Source organism: Dryobates pubescens, chromosome 32 (genome assembly GCF_014839835.1).
Source record: "Dryobates pubescens isolate bDryPub1 chromosome 32, bDryPub1.pri, whole genome shotgun sequence".
Lineage (NCBI taxonomy): Eukaryota > Metazoa > Chordata > Aves > Piciformes > Picidae > Dryobates > Dryobates pubescens.
The window spans coordinates 10,071,325-10,094,674 of record NC_071643.1 but is presented as its reverse complement, the minus strand read 5'-3'; positions in this window follow the sequence as shown (position 1 = coordinate 10,094,674).

Below are 23,350 nucleotides of genomic sequence, written 5' to 3'. Positions count from 1 at the left end.
GTTATGGGGTGAGACCTCACCCAGAGTTGTGCCTCCAATGTGTTGAAGCAGATCCAGAGGAGACCATTAAAATGATGAGAGGGTTGGAACTACTCTGCTGTGAGGACAGGCTGAGAGAACTGGGGTTTTTTGGCCTGAAGAACACAAGATTCTGGGGAGCCCTTATTGCAGCCTTTCAGTATTTAAGGTGAACCTATAAAAAAGAAGGGGACAGACTTTTTAGCAGGGCCTGTTATGACCAGACAAGAGATGACAGTTTTAAACTAAAAAGACAGTAGATAGAAGGATAGAAGGAAGACTTTTTTTTTGTACAGAAGGTGGGGATTACACTGGCCCAGGTTGCTCAGAAAGGTGATAGATGTCCCATCCCTGGAAACAATCAGTGCCAGGTTGGATAGGGCTCTGAGCAACTGATCTGGTTGATGATGTTCCTACTGACTGCAGGTGTGTTGGACAAGATGACCTTTAAAACCAAGACTAGTCTGTGGTTCTGTACATTATTATAGTATTAAAAATCTTGTAGAAGCACATGTAATGGAAACAGTAATCTTTTTATTATGTACAGTGTGCATATGGATTCACTGCACATGTGTATACAGACATGCTAAATATATAATGTCATGTATATAAATGTTATATTTACATTTATATATACAAAGCATCCCTATTTAATAGATTGATTGCCAAAAGTTGAATTTCCCATTGCCGGGTGGGTCAACTAATTGGCTGTTTCGTGATACTTACAAAACCAAATTGAATGCCAGTTGTTACACTACCAGAAAGCAATGAGACTACAATTTACTAATTAGAACATGAATTTCAGAAACATCCAGCAAATAATGAATAAAACAAAATAAAAGTATGAAAATAAAAATAGAAGTCTTTATTATCATTACAAAATGGAAAAATAAATCATAGCATGTAATTAAAACATTGAAGTCCAACTGAATAAAGTTAAAAAAAACCAAAACAATTTAGCTGTGCTAGAATAGAATAGAATAGAATAGAATAGAATAGAATAGAATAGAATAGAATAGAATAGAATAGAATAGAATTAACCAGGTTGGAAGAGACCTTTGAGATCATCGAGTCCAACCTATCATCCAACACTATCTAATCAACTAAACCATGGCACCAAGCACTCCATCCAGTCTCTTCTAAACACCTTCAGTGATGGTGACTCCACCACCTCCCTGGGCAGTCCATTCCAATGGCTAATCACTCTTTCTATGAAGAACTTCTTCCTAAACCTCCCCTGGCACAGCTTGAGACTGTGTCCTCTTGTTCTGGTGCTGGTTGCCTGGGAGAAGAGACCAGCCCCTACCTGTCTACAACCTCTCTTCAGGTAGTTGTAGAGAGCAAGAAGGTCTCCCCTGAGCCTCCTCTTCTCCAGGCTAATCAACCCCAGCTCCCTCAGCCTCTCTTCGTAGGGCTTCTGCTCCAAACCCCTCACCAGCACTGATTGTGCTTGAAAAATGGTATTTCCAGGTTCTGAGAAGTCCAGTAATAGATTAGCATGAGACATGGAAGTCTATTAACACACAGCTTCTCTACAAAAATACTTTGCAAAACGACTCCATTAAAATGTATTTTCACCTGTTTTAGTATCTTGTCTGCCTTCCATACATACCTTATCATGAAATGAAGTCTAATTATTTCTTTACAAACCATATAAAGTTTTTCAATATATTGGGAATTTCAATGTTATCATGCACAGTATTTGTCAAATTTAAAGAGCTATGCATCTCCACACAAATTACTTTGGCATTAAAGATTATTATTTTAAATGAGATAAAGTACAATTTGTTGCAGGGACACAAAGCTGAAGAGGAAGGCATGAAAGAGATGAAGATTTGTTGATCTCAGTGCTGTGCAGTTGTAAATGTATTGTAGACTTATATCTTTGGTGTTTTACTGATCCACAAATACCTTCCGTTTGGATTTTGGTCATAAATGGAGTTTTAAAATCAAAGGTCTGTAAAAAAGTCAGAAAATGATGGAACCAGAGTCTTAGTGTGAAAGAATCTCAGAATGTCAGACATGCCTTTCAATGGGCTGTGTTAAAATCTTAGCTGATACAAAGACTGCAAACTTAACAGCATCTATTGCAGCAGTTAAAACAGCATTCTTGTCTTCAATTCATAGTTAGTCTAGCAAGTTGAATTCTTCACCAGATAGGCTTTTAGGCTCTTCCTATTCTTTGCTTTTGAAATATGAAAAAATACAGAAAGCTTTAGAATGAATAAATTGTATTGTTCATACTAATTGCAGCAACAGAATTACTATCTAGGGGTGAGCAAGGGCTAATCTGTATTGCCTGCTTAGCATTGTTTATACTGAACATTGAAAGGACTTTATACATACTTAACAACCTGCAGATGTGTGTGGGAAATGCACAGACTCCTCCCAGAACCATGAATCTATCCCCACCTATACTTCAATTTATTTTTTTATTTTTACTTGAAGGTTGGCAATAATGAAATTTCATTGGGTTTTGAGTTTAGCTGCTGCTCACCATCTAGGTAAGGCACTATGCCACTTTAAATAAATCATCTGACCTCTTTGCACTTCAATTCATTAAAACTAATAAAATACTTTTTTCCTCGCTGCATGTGTGCCAAAGATCAAGGGTCTTAATTCAGGTTTGTAAACTGCCTGCAAAAGACATATGATACAGACAGCAAATAACAGTGCATTTGATTATTGTTAAACATTACAGTTGCTGAACAACCTTACTTAAAAAGGACCTAAAAAGACCATGTTTTGTATTACGTGAAGTAGCCCTGCGCTTACAGTCATGAGCTGCTCAATGATGCTTATATTCCTCAGTACTTGATCAGGATACCCAAGAGAACTATTTTGTTTACTGAACAGTCCAGAAGTTTCATTGAGTCACAGAATCACAGAGGTTGGAAGAGACCTTTGGGGATCATCTAGTCCATGTTCACATCCAGGCTGGTTTGGAATCTCTTCAGAGAAGGAGATTTTTTCACAGTATATTGAAGTTATCAATCTCTCTCAACTCGCTATTTCCTCTTCCTTCTAACGTGAAGCTACTGGATGATCAGGTCACTGCTGTTGCACAAAAGAATTGGTGGAATCTTCTTTCACCCCTGTCTGAGAGAGGTTTATTTTCCTCTGTAGTGCTGTTCATCTTCTGCTTTTACAATGTGATAACATTCAGCTTTTATGGGAATAAGCTTTAACTAAATGACGCATGAAAATAAATATTTAAAAGACAATAATTATTGTCCACTTGATTAGAGTTCTGGCTCCAGGCAGCTACCTCAGAGCATCTGTCTGTACAGAGGCCCTGACCAAAAAAAGAAACATTTTAAAAATTGTTGCCATGATAAAATTGTTGAGGGTGATTGAGTTTAATTGAGTCTTAAAGCTTTTCTTGTCTATCTCTACCCACTGAGCAAGAAGCAGCGATACTCAAAAGGCCATACTGGGCTAGGACTCAGGAGACATAAAGTTTGCTATCCAGAACCTTTCTGGGAATTTGTGATTTCAAAGAACTATTCTCTGTTATCTAAGGATTCTGTCTTGTATTTTTCTATCTATTTCCTAGGCCTTTTCAGGAAGGAAATGTTTCTAGTCTACATTTTTTGAAATGTGCCTTATTTCCTTTTGATCTCCTGGGTGTGGAGTGCTTTTTCTCTTGAGAACCCTTCCAGAAATTCCTCATTACTTTCTAGCAATTCCTAGCTCGATTACCTTTATAAAAGTCTTTGAAAGCTTTTGAGGAACTTCACTGTGCTTTCTAATTTAATCTAGAGGTTTTGCAGGAAATTCAAGGAGCATTTTAGGAATTTCAGTGAGTTTTTTGAGGAATTTCCCCATTGTATTTGAGAAGAGTAAACTGAGAAGGAATCTTCTCAATGCTTATCAATATTTAAAGAGCAGGTGCCAGGTGGATGTGGACTGACTTTTTGTCAGTGGTACCCAGCCACTGGACAAGAGGCAACAGGCAACCTTTTATCTTGTGAGGATGCTAGTGCACTGGAACAGGCTTCCCAGGTAGGTTGTGGAGTCTTCTTCTCTGGAGAGATTCCAAACTTTCATGGGCATTATGATCAGGGGCAATCTGCTCTGGATGGCCCTACATTAGCAGGGGTATTGGACGAGAGGGTCTCCAGGGTCCCTGCTAACCCCCAGCATGCTGGGATTCTGTGAAACTTTGGGACTATTCAGTATGATTCTGTGCGTTTAAAGATCCTTTCTAGGACTTTCTGTTGAGAACCATCCTAAAGGTTTCACAGTGTTATTTTTTTATTATTTTTTTACTGTTCTCATTGGCCTTTCTGAAGAAATTCCAGTGGCTTCAAGGCATTTGTCCATTGTGCACCCTTTCAGGAATTTTGAAATCCAGAACCATTCTGGTATTTCTCAGTGTAAAGGCATAAGGAATTGAAAAATGGTCTGCAGAGTTATGTTTACAAAACAGCAACTGACTGAGTAGAAAGGATCAAGCTTAAAAAAGAAAAGGCTGTGAATTGCCATAGCTTACAGTGTCAATTTAGGTCATGGAGCTTTCACCTGCACTAGCTATAAAGTGTGCTTGCCAAACACGTACTGCTCGGAGCCAAGTTTTGGTATCAGACTGATTAAATTAACACCTCAGCACAACAGGGCCATATAATGCCAGACTGTGCAGGATGATTTATAGTTGACTCAATTTTAATGATCAGAGCCAGAATCACTGTTCTTGAATAAGTTTCTTGTCTGCCATGGAGGAGAGACCTACAGCCATTTAATTCTCCTGCTGGCTGTAAATTAATTGAATAGGCTGTATATAAATAAAATAACATTATTTCCTGCCTATTTTTTATCTTGTTTATAGCCTACAATTACCATATCATGGGCTTGTCAGATTTATTTTAGGACATATTTAGGAAGAAGTGATTTTACCATCTTTCATTATCCTTTGTCTTGTGCCCATAGAGAGTTTCTGGATTTATAGACAGAGGCATAAACTTTGTCAAGTAATAGTCTACTAGCTAAAGCCAAATACCATTCCTTTCAAAACCTAGCAGAAATAATTCCTTGCTGCAAAAACTACTTTGCATTTCTAGAACATTCTTTATGTGTCAAATCTGTTAAGTGCCTTATAAATGATAGCTTTGATGACCCAAAATACTGAACATCTCTAGGACATTACCCCACATTTCCTCCTTCAGCAAGAAGTTTATGTATCTCTGTAAGTACAAGCAACCATGCACATGAGAGTGCTCATGTAGAATTCAACACAAATTCATATCAAGGCTTGTGTAGCAGAGACACAGTACCACTGAAGACAAAGTGTGATCAATGTCATATCTCTTATGAAGAGTTTTAGAAGCACTCTTTTGTGCCTCTACGCACAAATCCCTAGGCAGTAAGGAAGTGCCAGCAAATCTGAGAATGTCTTGTAAAAATCAGAGCACAACTGAAGAAAAAATGTTCCAGATCTCAGTTTTGCTGAGTTGTGCTTAATAAACAGACATTTAGAGGTACAGAAAGCTTATTCCCCAATCATTTTAGTTGAAAGATACTTTTCAGACCATCAAGCCTAACTGCCCGGTCACCCTGGGCAGCCTGTTCCAGGGCTTGACAATCTTTTGGGGGAAGAAATTCTTCCTAATGCAGAAACTGCCACTATTTTGTGTGTGTGTGGCAGATTGACTTGTCTCTATTTGAGCAGGTGAAACCAACAGTTTCTATGTTTGCAGTTTTGTCCCAGCCAACTAGAAATAATCACCACCATATATTCCTCTAAAATATCTTTTAGAATAAAATTATGATATTACTTGAAACTAAAAAGGCTTTAAAGTAGCAGACCTTTAAAACACAATAGTGCAGATTCATCTGAGATTTCATGGGTTCTGTAATAATGCAGCTGTTTTCCTCAGGGTGTTCTCAGAAATTCATAAAGAAATCTATTTGTTATGAGCATTCCGAAACCCCAAGGAAAGCAGCTGTGTTTCTGACAAACTGGGCCACGTTTTCAACACCTCCAGCAAAAGAGACATTTATAGAGGTATTCTGTGCCTTATATATCCGCAAGCAACATATTTTTTTAACAGTAACAACATATAGAGCTCTTAGCAGAAGTTTACAGGGCTAAGCAGCCAGACTGAACATGGAGCTGAGGCACAATATGAAATAAAAAAACCTGATCTCCAGCAGAAGACTTTCCCTAAGCTTAAGCTGTGCCACCCAGGGTGAGCTTCGGGAAATCACCGAATGACACAGAGATGTTAGATGTGAATTTTCAGATCTTTTTAAAGTCTTTTTACTTTTCTGTGTGACCATAACAATGTAAAGGATGAGTGAGCTTAGTAGGGCATTAATGAAATATTATGTCTGGACAAGACAGAAACTTTCTTGATTCCTGTGCAGCCTACAGCTGCAAGGGACTAATTTCTGATTTTTATCTGTCAGTCCAAAGTGATTACAGACCCAAATTACATTTTCTTTGCTTCTTTCAGTTTTATGCAACTTTTGGTAGGTGTTTTAGTCTGTTTTTATTTTTAAAACATTTCTTCTGTTTATGCTCACCCATATTGAGTCCTTCCTTAGTTTTGAAACTTTTCATGTATTTCCTTTAGGAATTGTGGAGTCCTTTTGGTTGTAAGAGACTTTAGATCAAGTCCAACTGATAACCCAGAACTGTCAGGTCACCACTAAGCCATGTTCCCCAGTAACACATCTGCACATCTTTTAAACACCTCTAGTGATGGGGACTCCAAGTCTGTTTCAGGGTTTGACAACCTATTGGGGGAAGAAATTGTATGTAATATCCAACCTAAACCTCCCCTGTTACAACTTGAGGCTGCTTCCTCTTATCCTATCACTTGTTACTTGGGAGAAGAGACCAAGCCCTCCTTTAGTATGGTGTGCTTTGTAGACCTATTCTGTATTCACTAAACCGATCTTTCTTGAGTATTTTTCAACAGATTATGTTTTATCACAGTATTCCCCCTATCGTTTTTTAAAGTTTAATTTCTCAGTTCTGAAATTTCCACTCAGAGAACTTAGATGAAGTGCATTTAATTGGCTGACTTTCCTCTGTGTTTTAATATTTGCATGGAAGTTACTGTCATAAACATGTTGTCATTTCATCTTGAAATGTCTTTATCTGTAGATGTCATAAATTTTCCATCTGAGCTGTGGCTAATCCATTTCCTTTAAATATCATTCTTTTAGTGCATCATTCTTTGATCCTTGTCCCTCAAGATACGCTCTCCTTGTCCCTTTCTTTGATCTTTATCTCTTTTGTCTCTTTTATCTCACTCAGCTTTCTGAGTTACATCTCGCTTTGGCCCTTCTTCACCTTGCACTTGCCATTCCACTGCAGGGCCCCATCCATCAAGTATATGCATCACTTATCTTTTCTTTTGGCCTTCCAGGACAGCACTTATCAGGTGTGTCTTTTGATCCCAGACTATGAACTGTTTAATTTCATTTCATACTTCACTCTTTTCAGAGATGTCTTAGATTTACATGCAACTTAATTGTATTCTCTCTTTGCTGCTCACCTTTTTGGTGGCTCCTAGCCTCAGTGATCTTAGTGCCAGCACAGGTCTGTGTTCCATTGTCACACTCCTATGTGAACTATAGCCTCACTTTTCTCATCAGATGATCAATAAGTCCACTTCCTTTACATGTGTTTAAAAGGCATGATCATTACCACTAAACAGATCCATAAGCAGAAATGGGATTGATTTTTCCCATTTTCACTATAAGAACAGTTTCCAAAATTTTTAATGCTCATGTAATTAAACAGGAATATAAACTAAAGTTTATTAAACCCTTTGATTATTGTATTTAGAATATAGGCATCAAAATTAGAAATCAAGACTTTTGTAATCTTCATGAAAGAACATGAATGATAGTGAGATTCCTAACAGCAGAGCAGAGCGCTAGGAGAGGGTACAAGGACTCTGATACTTCCAGTTCCAAGCACAGATCCTAAGTCTGTAAGTGCTAACTGCATGTGAATGGACATTTTTAGAGGTGTTTTGTCTGTCAGCTGAACTCCAAAGAGCATTAGCATTGTTCCATCTTCATCATTCCATGTAATAAAGACTAGTAGACACTGCAGAGAAGTTATAATAAAGAACATCCTCTGAGAAGTTTTAAACATCTAAACCATGCACAAATTTTAGTACACTGTTCTTTATTGACAGGTGCATGGAAACCTATGGCTAAACCCAAGAGAGAGGCCTTAGATGCTCTGAACTGGTGCAATTTATAGTTAAGTAATTTATAGTAACAAAAACTGTCCTAAAATATGGTCCAGTAAATACAGGCTTGTTAATCAATTCTACTAAAGAATAATCAAAATGATGCTTTCTCTTAATCAGCATTCGTTGTTTCAACAGGAATTAATGAGAAAAGAAAAAAAACACCTTAATTTACATTTGGAAATACAGTCAAAAGCTCTGAAATAGCAAATTAAGTGAACATCTGAATAACAGGTTTATAGCATAAGTTTCACCAATTTATATCTACTTTTATTTCCTCGAGTTCTTTAAAAGGAGAAGGAAGTATTATTAGAATTTTATGGTCAGACACAGTAAATTAGCGAGCTGTCTGGATGGCTTCATGCAGAGCATGATGTTACTGTAGAAACTCCATTAACTTTGGTAAGCTTTGAATCCCTCTTGAAGTGCATTAAAGACTACACAGCAGAAAAGATTTGTAACTAGAATCAATACAGTCTTGCTCAGTGCTTGAACATGCCTGCAGTTTACACCTGTTAGTCTTGCCAGTAGTTAGTCTTCAGAATTAGTTTTATTTAATTCACTTAATGTTGTATCATACAGATTTACAACTATGGACACATTGATATTTAATACTTCCCTGGGCCAGGAATCTCTCCATGAGGTAGAGATGGTAGCAAATTATAGAATCATTAAGGCTGGAAAAGACTTCCAAGATCATAGAGTCCAACCATTAACCCAGCACTACCCAGCCACTAAAATTGGTGTGGTGTTCATCAACACCACATCTACAATGGTTACATGGATTACAGAAGTCATGCTAATAAATGAAAAGTAAGACTGGAAAAGCATAAGTGTTTGTGGAAATCTGTACTCTTTTCTTGGGGGGCCACTATATAGAAGAGCAAATATAGATATTTTCAAGGTATGACCATTACTAATGATGAGTGGTTTTTGCCTCCTGAAAGTGAACCGTACTCCTGACAAGATCTTTCTCTTTTTCCCTCTGAGTTACATGTTGTGATGGCAATACCAATCATATTGTTCAAAAAGTTTTAAAAAGCCTACAATATTCCTTCATCCACCCCCAGCTGTGTCAGTGTCAAATAGAAACCAGTCTGTTCTTTAGGAAGCAGTGTAGAGTATTTCACAACGAAGAGGCACCAATAAACTCCTCTAAACTGTGTCAATTGTCAAATTTACAGTGTCCAAGGAGCTCTTTCACAGACTATCTCAATAATTTAAAATATCCCTTCATTAAAAAGTATTTTGTTTTTAATGGGAAACACTTAAGCAATGCTTTAGTGGGTGGTGAAAAATGAGTGGGATCTTTATTTGCTTGTCAGAGACCTACACTCCACTTAAAATCCATGTAATATCATGCTCTGATGCTTTATTACATCATACAGTAGATTTTATAATACTAAAAATTGATGCAAGGATACCAGAAGATGACCTATAATGGATTTCTCTTATAAATGAAATACCAGATGATTAAAGAGTCAGGATGCAAGAGGGAGGGAACGTGTTGAATATTGAGTCTATCCTGTGAATTGACTTAAGTAGCATGAGAAAAGACAGGAGATAATCATGAATTTCAAGGATATCTCAGATTCTGTCTGTGCAGGAAGGTGCAGTTCATAGAATCTCAGAATGGCAGGGATTGGAAGGGATTTCTGGAGATCATCTAGTCTGACACCCCAGCTAAAGCAGGGTCATCCTGAGCAGGTTGCCTGGAATCACGTCCAGAGAGATTTGGAATCTCTCCAGAGAAGGAGATTCCACAACCTCTCTGGCCAGCTGTTCCAGTGCTCCAAAATCCTCAAATACGTTCTTCCTCAAGTTTTCAAGTTTCTAAATGTTACAAACTTATTTTGTATGCTTGACAAGGATTTTCTAGCATGTTGGTATCTCAGGGATTTTACAGCTACTGGCATTACTCTTTGCAATTATATTAGGATGCCAGGCATCATAGGTATTTTGTACCTACATTATCTCTGTGGAAAGCCTGATCTTTCAAAGCAAATAGATCAAAGCACTTTGATTTATGACCCCTGCAACTTCTTACTGGACAGGAAATTAATGAGGAAAAGCTTTCCAGACTGGGGATTTTGTTGGTGGAAATGAGGGGTTCACAGACTGTATCTGCACTCAGATATCAAAAAAAGATTTGTCTTGGAAATCAGGTAATGCATCAGACTTAAATGGCTGCCTCTACATATACTAGCCCTGTGACTACCCAACAAACAAACTCAAATTTAGGCTTTCCCAGAGTATAACAGTGCAGTCAGGAATGGATACACAGGAGCATATACCACCTAAACATGAGGAAGGTTTTCTTTCCTGTGTGATTGCCCAGACAGTCTGTGGAGTGTCCTTCCCTGGAGACATTCCAAACCTGCCTTGAATGCAATTCTGTGCAGTTTGCTCTGGGACTAGATGATCTCACAGTATCACCAAGGTCGGGAGAGACCTCGAAGATCATTGAGTCCAACCTAGAGTCTCCAGAGATATGTTCCAACCTTCATCATTCTGTGATTCTGAGTTTAAATGGGAAAACTTCTGCCCTCATCAGGGCAACATTAATAAATCTTTATTCTGCTGAAGAGTTTTGCTGGATTTTCTGTACAGTGACTGTTGAGCTGGGATGTTCATCAGCACGGGCTTGCTAAGATTGCTGACTTACCCAGTTGTATTCTCCATGTCTTGTGTCTTCAGCTGCCTTTGAAGGAGCTATGCTGGTGTGGCAAGTTCAGCCTGAGCTATACAAGCATATTCATATATACATGGCAGGATAGTGGAGAGGTGTCACTGGGCACAACATATGTCAGGAAAAAAGCTAGTGTTTTATTTACACATGCCAAAGCCTTTGAATCGTGATGCTTAGAGAGAGGTTACCATATGTAGTGTTACGCACCTTGAGTATTTTCCTTTCTCTTGGAGTCACTACTTTATTAAAAGACACACCTGGTAAAAAAGTGGGGAATCCACTGTCTGTCTGCGTGTGGCAAAGCTTGGAACAGGTACCAAAGAGAAAACAAACAAACAAACAAATCTTCTTGTTCTGCAGCACGTGCTCCAGCAGTGTAAGTGAGCATACGGGCAGGATGCCTCCTGAAACTTTCAGTTATTAGCAAGAGATAGGGGTTGTGTCTGGTTTTACAAATACTTGTATGCTATTCAGAGGAAGGTAGTTGATACTTAGTTTTCTGAAGTGCTTAAATCCTGACCCAGTGAAAATGTTGTTTCATAGAGCAGCTAAAACCTACAGTCCTTTTGGGTTATGGCGTCCTTCATAGTGCGACAGCTGTATTTTTTTAGGGACACGTGTAGAGATGTGTATCAGTGTGTGCATGCACATTTTCATGACAGATGACTGGGAAAGAGATAATTTGATTTTAGTTGTATTTTTCCCAAACTGTAAAATTACCTTGAAGCAACAGCCATTGTTTGTGCTCCTCTTTGAAAACCCTAATGCTGGTGCTTCAAGGACAGCATAAATAATTCAAACCAAATTCCAGCACTCAGATTTAGGATTCTGCTCATGCTTTTCACAATAATTAAAGATGCAAGCTTATCATGCTTTGTTTATGGAATAAATTTTTAATATACATTAAATACAATCTGTTTCATCTCAGAAGATATAACCCATTTTAAAACATTAATTTCCACTTTGTTTGTACCGATACCTTTCATTATTTAAAAGACCATTTTTTTGCCTGTGAAAGAAGTCAAGTCAGAGAGCAAATAATTTCTATTTCAGATTTCCAGAACTGTACAGTATGGGGCAACACCTTTCTTTTCAGACATCAGAGGGTAAAATGTTTTCCTGATTTACATACTGATCAGTTAAATGGAGCTTGGTTAAATAAAATCTGTTACATTCTCCAAGAGAAACTGACAATATTAAGTTAAAAACCGGTAGCCAGCAAAGTTGTGCTGTACCAGCTATGAATGAAATAATCAGGTTTTCCATTTAAAAATTAGTTTTAATTAAACAATTGTTTACTTCTTCGAATAAATCAGCTCCCCAGTCCAGCAATATTATTAAGACTAGTTTATAAATATTCATGCATGCATAATCACAGATTGTATTTCAACATCAGAGGCCCGTTTCATTTGCATTCTGAGTTTTAGCAGAGAGCTCACGCTAAAACTGTAACTTTGTGACTCTCTCTTTATCTGTGTTCCTTACAAAAGTATAGAAAAAGGTACTAGGAAAATTGCATGTCTTAGCATGTCCCATCCTGGTTTAGAGCTGGAAAAATATGGACTCTGTTTTCCATCGTCTTCACAGGACATCCATTGTGGTGGATGAGTGTAAGGTGGTGACTGCAAGTGGAGTTGTCATACTTTTAGCAATATAAGACACAAGGTTAAATACTGAATGAGTGTGATGATTAAATTACTTACTCTGTCCTACAAGTAGTTTCTCCTCAAATGTGAGTGGACTTTAAGATGTCATTATTAATTTAGCAGCATTTATAACAGCTTTGCTGTATTTCACTGGTACTTCTCTACTTCCACTGAAAGGAGAAAACTACTCAAAATGGGCTTTACAGATCACCTATGCTTCTATAATTCAAATGAAATATCTAAGAGATGAAATAAATACAAAGTTAAACATTCTCAAACTGGCTTTAGAGCATCAGGTGTGGATCAGATAGAAATATTATGCTGGGGAAAAGAAAATGCATCCTGAAGCTGGGAAGAGATGTTGGGGGAAAAAAACAACTTCATAGTGGGAACAAGCATAGTAAAGGTGGATCATTCCTTCCTACGAGGTTTGTGACCTTGGTTTTGCTGCCTGGCTGTGCAGCCATTGCAGCCCTGTATCCAAAGGACAGCTACAACCTCCCGTGCTCCAGTCCCAGCACACCAGCCTCTTTAACAATCTGAGACACTCTTGTCTCCCCTGAGACTTGAAGCCTTTTATGCATTAGAGAAACAAATACAAGCGTTTAGAGTACTAAATTCTGCTACCTCAGCAGTTTCCATCCCTGCTGTTAGCATTACATCTTCTGGTAGTTTGACCTTTAAGTGTAAGTATCTGCCGGCATGAACTAGTAAGTGGCAAAATTGTGATTGTATAGCCCAGTACCTTTGTTTTCATAAGTGCATGTATGCACAAATGCACATACATGTGTGCACACCCATAAAAGAATTACACATAGCCCTAAAGGAGACTGATGTCTGGCTTAGAACCCATTAGAGTAAGACAAAAAGGATAGGTGCACTTTATAACAAGGAATTTTCTTCCATGTTTTTTTCTGGCAGAATCAGCTTTTTGCTCATACTAACACCTTTTCCTTTGCTGTAAAATCTCCATTAAATGACTACAGGCATTATGCTGCTACCAAAGCATCTCCATCTAGATATCAATTTCTTGCTTTTCTTCAGTTTTTGCTTGCTCCTGCCCAGTACTCTCTCAGTTCACTGATCCCCTCAGCGGCCTGGAGTTTCACAGTATGCAGGAGTTTACAAATGCAGATGTAGCAAAGCAATTCAGCAGCTGTCCTCTGCCTCCTTGAGCTGCTCGCCCTCCTCATCACTGCTGTATTTGAAGACAAATATTCTGACAGGAGTTTGTTTATGAGTGATATCTGTACAGCACCAACAGGAAAACAAAGACTTAAAGAAATAGTTGCACTGAATAGTCATGTATTTGTTCCATAAATAATTTCTGTTATTTCTTAAAATATCCAGATGAAATCTCAAAAGCTTCACAAGGACAGTTACTCTTTGAACTCTTCTATAAACAAATATGGCACTGAAGGGACTGAGGTTTCACTGTTTCCAGGGTTTATTTTATGGTACAAAAGATGAAATCCTCTACAAGCAGAACCTGGGTGATCTGTGTTTCCTGTTGTATGGAAGTGCTCATTGGTCCTGATAGGACAGCCTGTGATATCAGCAGTCACAGTAAGGTGGTAGAAACATTGATATTGAAAAAGAAACACATGTAAATTAAAAAGGATTGGCATGTGCCCCAATTTCTTACCTGTTTCTTTTCTGATTTATAGGGATTGCAATTAGTAATGTAGAATTAATTTGTTTCACACACATGCCTGATTAAGATAAGGAATTGATATCCAGATTCTGAAGTGACTTGCTTAACCTACGCCTAAGACAAACACTATTGATATTGTTTGCTGTACTGTAGTATGTAGCTATATTTTAAATACAGCTGCTATTTGTGTGATCCAGCATGATGGCATTTAACCAGTCCAAGTGCCAGAATCTGCACTTTGGGCATAAAAACCCCATGCAGTGCTGGAGAGCAGCCAGGCAGAGAGGGACCTGGGGGTACTGGTTGACAGCTGGCTGAACATGAGCCACCAGAGTGCCCAGGTGACCAAAGATGCCAATGGCAGGCCAGGGCCTGTATCAGAAATAGTGTGGCCACCAGGAACAAGGAAGTCATTCTGCCCCTGTACTGAGCAGTGGTTAGGCCACTCCTTGAGTACTGTGTCCAATTCTGGGGTCCTCAATTTAAGGACACTGACATACTTGAACGTGTCCAGAGAAGGGCAACAAGGCTGATGAGAGGTCTTGAGCACAAGCCCTATGAGGAGAGGCTGAGGGAGCTGGGGTTGTTTAGCCTGGAGAAGAGGAGGCTCAGGAGAGACCTTATTGCTCTCTACAGCTTCCTGAAAGGAGGTTGCAGCCAGGTTGGTCTCTTCTCCCAGACAACCAGCACCAGAACAAGAGGACACAGTCTCAAGCTGCACCAGGGGAGATTTAGGCTCAAGACGAGGAGAAAGTTCTTCACAGAAAGAGTGATTGGCCATTGGAATGTGCTGCCCAGGGAGGTGGTGGAGTCACCATCCCTGGAGGTGCTCAAGAGGGGATTGGATGTGGCATTTGAAGCCATGGTTTAGTTAGTCATGAGGTGTTGGGTGAGAGGCTGGACTTGATCCCTGAGGTCTTTTCCAGCCTTGTTGATTCTGTGATCACTAAATGTGACTGAAAAGTAAAAAAGGAAAAAAAAACCCCAGCACCCCACCCCATGCACAGTTATAAATGTTCTCATGGTCTGAAGCAACAAATTGCAAATGAGTTATTTATAAGTATGCTCACAACATGCTTGTTGCAATAACTTGGACTTCAGTCATGATAGTGTTCTTCCTCATCAGGCTTCAAAGTGATCTCAAAAAACAATTCCTAAGCAAGTTTACATTTGCATTAGCTGTAATAGAATTATGTCAGTTTACATCAGATGGAAAGCTTGGAGAAGAGATTTCAGCACAAATAATGCACAGGCTTAGGCAATGGCCTTTTTAATTTTGACTGGTACTAGAGCAAGTCTCAAGAGAAGTGGCCAAAAGATACCTAAAAAGAGAAGAGCTTGTCCAACAAATCAAGAGTAGGCAATGATGTGGTTTTTCAGTGCAAATTTTCTCATTCCATATTTTGAAATGTCTGATATAGGCCAAAGATGAATGAAAACAGCAGATTAATACTCATCGAGGTGTTTTGGTACCCTAGCTGCATTTATACTAGACAATGGCATATTTCTCACTAGAGATATCCATTAGGCTTGGCTGATGTCTAACCAATCTCTTTTCATCTTCTTTGTGCAATTTTCCCATCCTGTGCTGCTTTGAGCATCAGGCATGTTGTGTATTGATGATCTGTAAAGACATTCCAGCATCTCAAAACTGTCAGTGTTTAATGTTATGTTTTGTTTTTTCATGGAACTTCTTAAGGCAACAAAACAAAGTCTTCTGTATGCAGGAGAAAAGATCAGAAAAAGCATGTACTTTATAACTGAGATGCTGATACATAAATGGAGGCTAGAGAGTTGCTTGGAGTCAGTCTAAGCAGAGAACTCTTATATCTGAGTATTTATCATTTTCTACCTTTAAAAAACATATTACTTCTTCATCTGCTAAATGAATAATTATTTAAATTATTAATAAGAACAGGGTCATTATTTCTTTCTAACAGGTTGAAAACTGATAATGACTTTGCCCTACTGCAAAATTTCCCACCAAAATAAGCAAACCAGAGAAGACTGTAATTATATAAATTAGTGATTTTCTAATATCAAGCAAGTTGAGGTTTTTTATTCTGGGGAAAAAAAAGGCACAAAATTCTGGTCATTGTCACCTTTGGCAATGGCTCTCCAAAATGAAGAGGAATTAGCAATTAATCTGAACTTCAGAATGTATCTCAAGGTTCCTTAAAGATGTAAAAGTGCTTTTTTACAACAGAAGGAGTCTTGCAGAAGTCCTTGCTCGTAGAATGAACAGTTAATAAACCCTGCTTCTCAGAAACATTATTCTTTAGCCTTATTTAAATTCATAGAGTTTTTGACTATCTGGCCTGGCGTGTGGCTCAGTGTTTTGCATGAACATGGACTAAATGAAAATATATTAGTGTATCAAACAGCTCAGAAATATGGCTGCTCCACAGAAAGTCGATTGTCTGGTTCAGTTGATACTGGAGAAGGGAAATTTTGAATTAGTAATCCTAGTCATGCTGTTTTAGCAGTGTTGTAGATGAGCTTGAGACCAAGAGGAGAACTCAGACAACTTGATAGGAAATATTGCCCCTGCCAACAAATTAAAAGAAAAAAAAAGAAGAAAATTATAACAAGCTACTAATTATCTCAAGAAAGTTAATAACTTCATTAACCTGGTTTTATTTCAAGAAGTCTGAAAGTATCAATAAAACAAACAAACAAAAACCCAAGCAGCATATCAAGTGAATTGCAAATACCAAGAGTGAGTAATTTCAATTATCTAATGAGACAGATTGACTTAGACTGATAGATCAGCAGAAATATTCATATGCAGGTGAGTAGAAGAATACTATGAACAAATATGTAAGCATCAGGCAAAGCTGTAAAGCTGCTACAATCATTAAATAGTTGTGGCTGAATAGGAAGATATGTCTCATTTTTTGATAAGTAATATTTGTAAAGAAACTTAATGCAGCTAGGATAAGGCAAAATGCTACACAAGACAAAAAAGCAATTCACATAAATTTTCAGGTTTGATCTCCAAACACTAGCTTTGTAGTTCTATGCTTTCTTATTTGGTGTTAGCTAGCAGATGAATGATTGCTGAGCGCTTTTAGGAAGTGTTTTGAATCCCTAAAACTTTGTGAATGCAGCTGTGAATCAGTCTGGCTCAAATCCATCTTTAAAGTACAGTGTATATCATTTGCTGCTATCTCCCGTGCCAGTCCGGAGCAGGGAGAAAGTAAGGCCACGACATGTGATCATCATGAAGAACAAGCATTCAGAGTGGAGCAGTAAGTCTGGACACTGTTGCCATAAAATATTAGACAATAGCCTCACTGATAGTTATCCACCCAAAGAAGTTTAACAGGTTCATCAAAAATTATGAACCCAGAATTCTTTGCATGAGCAACACTACTCACGAGGTGGCTGCCTTGTTCAGAATAAAAGAGAGTTGGAATGTGGCAGGAGAAAGCCTACCTCTGGTCACCCTTTTCCTCAGTTGTTTCTAAATCTCAGGTGAGACTTTCATTTTGGCCATCAGCTGAATGTACTCACAGTAAAGTTAATACACACAGGTACAGCAATGCCAGTTGTCCCAGCGAGCATTGTACCAGTGCAGCAGAAACTTGAATTTGCTTTGTGGCCTTTGGCTGTCATTGCAAATAAACTGCACATTCTGTCCGTTAGGTAAGAGGAGAATAACAGAATATCAGGCTGGAAGGGACCTCAAGGATCCTCTAGTCTAACCTTTCTCGGGAAGAGCATGGTCTATGTAAAGCCTCCCATCAGTGTTCAGCTGGATCTTTGAAATTTCCAATGTTGCTCTAAGTTACACACTTCATTCATAAGCAGTGAACAGTAAACACTAAGTAGACAAAAAAAATCTATTTGTCTGGAGTACATAAATGTAGCTTGACATGATAATTCCTTATTGTTTGGTGCAATTTATGCACATGGAAGTTACCCAAAGGAGGCAGTGCCACAGCTTTCATATTTTCCTTTACTATAGGCTGACATTTTATACCATGTAACCGAAAGGTTCTGTCATGTTCCAAGTAGGTGGGAATGCAACTTGACACATATCAAAACCCTGCAGAATTTAAGAGCTATGATCTCTGCCTATGAAATCTTGTTATATTTAAAACAAATGAAAGGTGATATTCTGCTCTATGACATCAGTGTCTCTGCTTCACAGAACACACAAAATATGTTTAATTGCCTTTTGTGGCAGATCTATAGCAGTTTAAGATTGTCAATAGCTTTTTTAGGCTTTAAAAAATATTCACTGTGGTGAGCAAGGATGCCAGTGGCAAGCTAGAGTTTGTTTCTGTACTACCCCAGCTGTGATAGAGAGGCAAGCCAGGTGGGTTGAATCCATCTGAGAGCTGTCTGGGTGAGCTAATATACAATACCCAAACCTAATGTCACATGACTTGTGAGATGTCTGTTCAAGCTGCTACACTGAGAAATGGTGACCCTCCAACACTGCCATTCCTGGGCTTACAGGAACTTCGTTTGCCTTAAACATTCCAGTTCATAGAAAAAACAAAGACAGAATTGCCACCTATTTGAACTTCCATGGATTATGCCACCTATCCACAGGCAGCTCAAGCCTCAATGTTTATTTGTGGTACTTCAAAAGGATTGCTAATGTCACAGCAATATTGGAGCAAGGAGTGCCAAAATCCCTCTTGCAGGTGCTTCTAATGTTTCCAAAACATTCTCGCTTATACATTCCCAGACATGAAAGAGAAGCCAAGTTCTTCCCTGTTGTATCCAAGCAGACTATTGGAAAGTGACACCTCTTTCTTGATAATAAATGTGCCTGGAAAGGAGACACAGACATTATTTGGATGTTTCATTTCTAGGAACACACTGTAGCTGGGAACCATTGACGTGTTCCTGTCTGTAGTGTCTGTGCAGTGAGCATCAGCACAATGGGTTTAAATTCTTGCTGTGAGCATTACTCATTTCAAGCTCTCAAGAAAATCTGGAAGGACAGATATTGCTGATATGTGACAGAGAATCCATCACTGACCGAGCCAGTAAATGTGTGCTTGAGATACAAATCAACAAGTGCCTACTTTCTCCCTAGGATATTTACTTTCACTTACCATTTCTTGATTCCAAATTGTGGTTTTCACGGTAATCTTTCAAGGCCACACAAACTACACTGGTTTGTTAGGAAGAGGGGGAGCTCCAATTTGCCAAGATATGTTTAAAAGGAGACACAAACTCCATCTTTTGTGCTCTTACTGGATGCAGCATTTAACAGAACTTTATTTTCTACGGACATCTGCTGGAAGAGAGCACAATACTATCAAGTCACAATGTCATTATTTTCTGTAAATTCCCTCCCCAGTGATTCTTTTGACGTAAGCTCAGCTGGTATTTCATCTTCTTTCAAACTCAATCCAGCAAGTACTTCACGGGAGTTTCAAGGGAATTCCCAAATGAGCATGTTCACACATGAAAATTAAACTGTTCCTCTACATGGCTTTTATGTGGCCATTGGATATTAAACTGATACCTGCTTGATGACATTTCGGCATTTTTTGAATGGCTAACCATTCTCCTCGGTTTGGTCATGGGGCAGACCCCAAACATTGAGTGAGTCCTGGTCAGGTCTTGCACAGCTGTGAGTTAGTCATTAATTCATCATGAACTCAGGCAGCCCAAAGTAGATCTAGAGCTAGGGTTTTGTATTGTTAATTAAGCACAGTCAGATGACAAATAGCTCATGTACAGCGGGTGTGATAGTGATTGGCACACAGCAATTACACACTGTGGCAATTAAATCTAATGCAACAGGGTTGTGAGGGTCGGTGAGGTCACAACAGTATGTTTTAGCAGACTGATCAGGAATCATACCAATCAAAGGCAGGGGTTTTTCATACACAAATATAAAACTTCCTATCGTGTCTCCAGTGTTCTGTTAGCTGATTTGCTAATAACATTGATGTTATTAATACACACAGACTCCCTCAGGTCAGAACGCTAGTTGCCTATTTAGCTGAAATTCAATGAATTCAATTAAATACTGGGGCCTTGGGCTAGTGTTCTAAAATATTATTCATTTTGAGCATTTCTTACAGCCTTGGAATTTTTTCTTAATCGTGTTGAACCTCCTCAGGGTCCCTATATTAGCAGAAGGGAAGTTCAGGGTCGGAAACAAGCCATCTTTTCCGATTCACCACCAGCTGTGTTTGTTTAAGATAAGACCAAATCCATCCAAATCTGACAGAGCAGAAAGAGGGATAATGATTACTGGCTCTGGAAAAGTAACATTTCCTGAGCTAGATCCTCAACTAGTGGAAACTGAGGGAGCAGTCTGATGTTAGCTGAGTTATGGACATGTTCACCAAAGTACTGGGTTTTCTGCTCTGAAGGGTATTTCTGTTTACCCTTTGTTTCTGTACCTAAAAAGGAACAAAAGCAAGAAGAACAGAATTAATAACTGACTTTTTCTTCTTTCAGTGCAGAAAATAGAGAGAGATGAATACTTTTCAGCAATTGATTTTAGTGAGACTTCAATTGGTATCTTTTATTATTTCAAGAACTATTAATATTTTTGATATTTTTCTTTAAGTATCTGTAGATGAGTATTTGTAAAAGAAAAACAGAAGAATGAAAGCTTTGCAAAGCTTTAAAGATTCATGGTGCCTTGTTTGTCTCTTTTTTAAGCAAATTGTGATTTCACTGGAAAGTCCTAGAAGATGGCTTAGTGCTGGGCTTGTCAGTGTTAGGCTAATGGTTGGACTTGGTGATCTTGGAGCTCTTTTCCAGCCTTAATGATTCTATGATTCTAGCTCTTGGAGCCAATAGGGACATGCATGAGGAAAATGATACTGCAGAATAATCTGGAATTCCTTCCATCTAAATTCATTACAAGACGCAGATTAGTGGTTAAGACCCAAGTTTTCCATATGCTATATGCAATTAAGGTTGTTTTTTCCTTTAAAAGCCTAAAATCTAGAACAAAGGTAATGCTTATGAATTACAGCCTAAAGGCATAGCATGAAAATAATAATAAAAGATAATTCTTAAGTGCTAAAATGCCTTTTGCTGTATAAAGATTATGCAATGGCTATAGAAGCCAGAGCTAACTCTTCAGTTTTAGAAAATCAGTTAAAATTTCTCAAACTTGTTTTTCCCAAGACTTGCCAGCATATCATGTGGTTTGGTGAATAAAAAACAGTATGGTCTAACAATCCAGCATTAAAAAATGCTCCTACAACTACAGGTGAATGTTGCCATCCTTGTATGACTACAGGGGAGCGTCGCCAGCTCTTGCTATAATATTAGATCTGATTGTGAAGAGCTACTTTCATAGTGTCAAAACCACTGACACCTGCTTAGATAACAGATATACAAAGCTAAATTTAAGGATAGCAAAGATGATCTTATGGGCAAAAGAATAACTTCAAATGCTCCCTTTCATTTGTTTCATATAATCATAGAATTCTTTAAGTTGGAAAGCACCCCCACAGTCAGCAGGGACATCTTTAACTAGGTCAGGTTGCTCAGAGCCCTGTCTCCCTCACCTCATTCAGTGCACAATGAGGGAGGTGGATCTTTGTGATCTCATGAATCAGCTACCTCTGGTCATCAGGCACCAAAACAGTGGTTACAGTCAGGACAGTGGCTCTGAAGAACAATACAAAAGTCCTCATTTGAGACAAGAGAGGCCATGTGACTTGGTCTTAAACACCATCCAACTTGACCTGAAATGTTTCCCAGGAGAGGGCATCTGCCACCTCTCTGGGCAACCTGGGCCAGTGTTTCACCACCATCGCTGAAAAACCAAACAAAATAAAGCAAACCAAAACCAAAACCAACCAACCAAAAAAAACTCCCCTCTTTCAGTTTCAAACCATCATACCTTGTCCTGTCACAACAGGCCCTGCTAAGAAGTTTGTCCCCATGTTTCTTATGGGCCTCTTCAAGTACTGAAGTACAATAAGTTCTCCTTGGAGCCTTCTCTCCTCCAGGCTGAACAACCCCAAATCCATCAGCCTGACCTCCCAGCAGAGGGGTTATAGCATGTAAATCATTTTCATATCCTCCTTTGGACTATGCCCACAGGTGTATGTCTTTGCCATACTGAGGGCTTCAGGGCTGGACACTCCCTCCTTCTCTAGGTGAGGTCTCATAAAAAATGTTTGCAAAATAAAGATTCACATAAAATTACTTACACAACCAAAGGCAAGGTGTTCTCTAATGACTCACTTGTTTAAATAGTTTCAGCCATTGTATTTTGATTGGTATTATTTTGTGCAACTTGGTCAATTATCGCTTAATGCAAGGTTAACAAAAGTCAAGGTAATAGCACAGCTGGGGTGTTTCCACAGCCAGAACACAAATTCTTGAGCTTGGAAAAAATAATGTACATTTCTACAATTTTCAGTAAGTTTGTCTTCATGGGTCAGATTCTCAGCTGGTGGAAGTTGTCTTGTGTTCACTGAAGTCAGCAGAGTAACAATAGTTTACACTGGCTAAAGATGAGGCTTACTGCTTCAACTAAAATGTTCACTTTTCCAATTTACAAGGATATAATGGAGATACTTTAAAAAAAAAGCTTTAATTTCTCTCATTTATAATGGAGGTGTAGGGTAGGGGGGGGAAAAAGAGGGACCATGAAATCATTAGACATCCTGTGTGACTAATAGGAATACTGTCCCTAAAGGGAAAAAGAACATCTTACCAATACAAGTGCACTCAATTAGAGTTTTAAATTAGAGTGTAATTATGTTTTTTTAATGCAGGGGGAAAAAAAAAAAAAAGGAAAGAAGAAAGCTTTTAATCTTCTAGGTGGCCTCATTTTAGAGGGAAAACAAATTTAGGAAGTGTTTTGGCTAGGATGATGCTCTGTATCTTTAATAAATTTGAACTAAATCCAGGCCTCGAAGGGCTGGAAACAGTTGTATTAGCTTCTCATACCTGACTTTAAAAAGAAAGCAAAAAACACTCCCCCCAAGCCTATAAGCCTAACAACCTATATACTCCTGTCCTTCCTTTCCTCCTTCCTAGGTTTGGAAAATTAGAGGGTTGTTTATTTATATCAAATACAATGAAGCATTCCAAATTTATGCCTTAGGGATGAGTTGTGTCCAAGGAAGAACAACAAAAAAACAGTTAGGCAAGCCCAAACATGCAGATCCAAATGGCT